The following is a 2,880-nucleotide window of genomic DNA, read 5'->3' on the forward strand; positions in this document are numbered from 1 at the left end:
GGTTACAGTTGCTGAGTGTTGTGTGCTGTGTGTCTACTTATCTTGTTGAGCTGCGTGTGTACACAACAAAGGATACAGCCCTCACCCCCACCCCTGCCAAAATAGTGGTACCTACTTGGCTCCACTCTGCAGGCCACGTTTTTGCTAGGTCCGTGCTGTACCATAGAGGCCCAACACACACACACACACACACACACACCTGACCTGACCTTTGACGCCCATCGCCGGAGGCGATGATAGCAATGCTACGGCAGATGCCATAGCAACTTGTGCTGGGATTGCACCATTCAACAGCTTGCAAGGCTGAAGAATTGACCGTCACTATTCAGCCTGGTCTACACCATACAGCTATTTGAAGTGACTTTTTCTGGCCAGTGAATCCCTATTTTTGGTCTTTGTAGTAGTACACACACACACACACACACACACACACACACTACTACTACTACTACTACTACTACTACTACTGCTATGTACAGCTACCCTATCGGGCCACGCCGCTCCCAGAAGCGGGAGACAACGACAAGAAGAGAGAAGAGAAGAGAGAAATCGCAAAGTCAACAATATTTGGCATGGCGTTGCAAGTCCTGTGGCCTTGAGAACACACACACACACACAAACAAACACACACACACACACACACACACTGTATGTCTACCATAGACTCAATACCCATGCTGTACCATAGACTCAATACCCAAGCTGTACCATAGACTCAATAACCTCCTCATTATCTTACTCGCCAAACCTACAATGAAGATGCTGCTCATTCAAACCCGATGTTCTATGTTTGTGCTGATCATTGGTACTAGGTTCTCTTTTGTGCACTGCTATACAAGTACACTTGAAACGACGTTACATTCGTTTACTATGCGAATACAATTTAAACCTACATGATTGTACATGTATTACCGTCACTGTGTAAAAAATATAAATAAAGGAATTTATCGTGTCCGTTCCCGAAGGGAACTCACGACGGCCGCTAACACCCACGTTTGTCAAAGACCATGATTGAGATACGAGAGGTACATGTACCTGGTTCAAGTCCTGCCTGGGAGCGGTTTTTCCAGCTGTGCTGCTACCCACAGTCAACTGGGAACTTGTGGCCAGGCACAAGGGGTACATGGATGCAGCTAATGGGGTCGTTCTCGGTACTTGTGCCAGTGGTTGTGAGACTTATCCACTCACCCCCCACCGTTAGGCGCTGCATCTGCCGCTAGGGTTTACCGTGACTGTGTACAATAGGGCTTGAAAGTGATGACGTCAAAAAAGGCCTGGGAGTAGTAAATTGACATCAGATTTCTATTTTGGATCCACTAAGGTGTGACTTTGCTATTGCCTCAGTATGTGGGTGCATAGCAACCCACTCATGTCGTATGCAGGTGCAACTTTCACTTCGCCACCAGTTGTCACCCCGCCCCCACTAGCCAAATCAGTCAGTTTCACTGGCAACATCACCTTGCAGTGAGTGAGACCGCTTGAAATGTGCTTGGATCCATACAAAAACTGGATCCAGGTGGATCCAGTTTTCGAATTTTTCAAATTGTTGCTATGCCATTGCTATGGAGTGACGTAGCACTTTCAAGCCCTATTATACCGTGACTGTTGCGATATAACGTCACTTTATAGTTTTACACGAGTAGAGTATCCAGATCATGATAATTATCAGTGTCACGTTTTTTACGGCCTCCACGAATTCGGTGCGTGGTTTCAAGTAACGTTAGTTACATAAAAACACGTCTACACAGAAAAAAATTATAGTACTACAGTAAATAGTGGATATAACGTGCCCCATTGATTTTCGATGATTTATCACTATAATTATCCGGTGCATCACTATAGCCGATTTGCATGTATGACTGACACATGGCACATGACTGTGCATGAAATGATGCGTACATGCTGGAAAAAGCATGAAAAGCAGCCACGTGTACGTGTGGCTGCTTAGGGAAGAATTTTCTCTCGATCACGTCTGCTGCCTGATGCATCCAGGCAACACTGGATCAGTTTTGGAGGAAGTGAACTATATTGGAAGAACACTTGTTTTGTGATCATCACTCTTGATCAGTATATGCGATATTTTCCTGCGCATTTGATATGGTTTGCTTCCTGAAGCTCATCACAATAAGCGATATATCGGTATAGCCGATAATAGTGTGTATAGTGATATTTTAGCTGTATTTTTTTGTGATTTGATTTTGATTTTGGCGAGTTCTATCATTATAGCCGGTATATCGTTACACCCGGTCACTTTATAAACGATACTCACTGTATGTAGAGGGGACGGCTCGATACCGGGACGTTTTGACAGCCAAATAATTTGTATAGACCCAAACCAATCATCAGCGTTGATTTTTCACTCGAAATATGTTTGTGGAAGGAAACTGGCATGTTGAAGTTTGCTCTGGGGCCAGAGTCAATCGAACTGAGCCACTCCTTTGTGTTGACCCATTGCCTCCAAGTTGCCCAATTTTTCGCTTCAAAAAAGTTCAAATCAGAGGTGGCTCCAAACCGGACACGTTTTAGAGTGCACGTCAAATTCACTCTGGGTCTGAAATTAGGTAATTGCTATCGCTCCACGATGGCCAGTACAGAGTAACAATAAGCCTTGTGTGTGCTTCCATTAGTTTTGATTGGTATGCGGTGCTTTATTGGCGAGAGGCCAGCCGCTGTTTACCTGCGACAAGAAGTTGATTTTTCGAAAGTCGTAAAACTCAAGTCGCAGTGCGAAGCAACACGTCAAAAACTCACCTGCTTGATATGGCGCTTCTGGTCATAGCAGAGCCATGAAATTTTGGCTCGGAGTATAACACATCGTAGTCTCACTGTGACATATGTTTTCTAATCAAAATAGTAGTAGTAGTATTGACATATCCGCGG

Source organism: Sycon ciliatum, chromosome 1 (assembly GCF_964019385.1).
Source record: "Sycon ciliatum chromosome 1, ocSycCili1.1, whole genome shotgun sequence".
Classification (NCBI taxonomy): domain Eukaryota; kingdom Metazoa; phylum Porifera; class Calcarea; order Leucosolenida; family Sycettidae; genus Sycon; species Sycon ciliatum.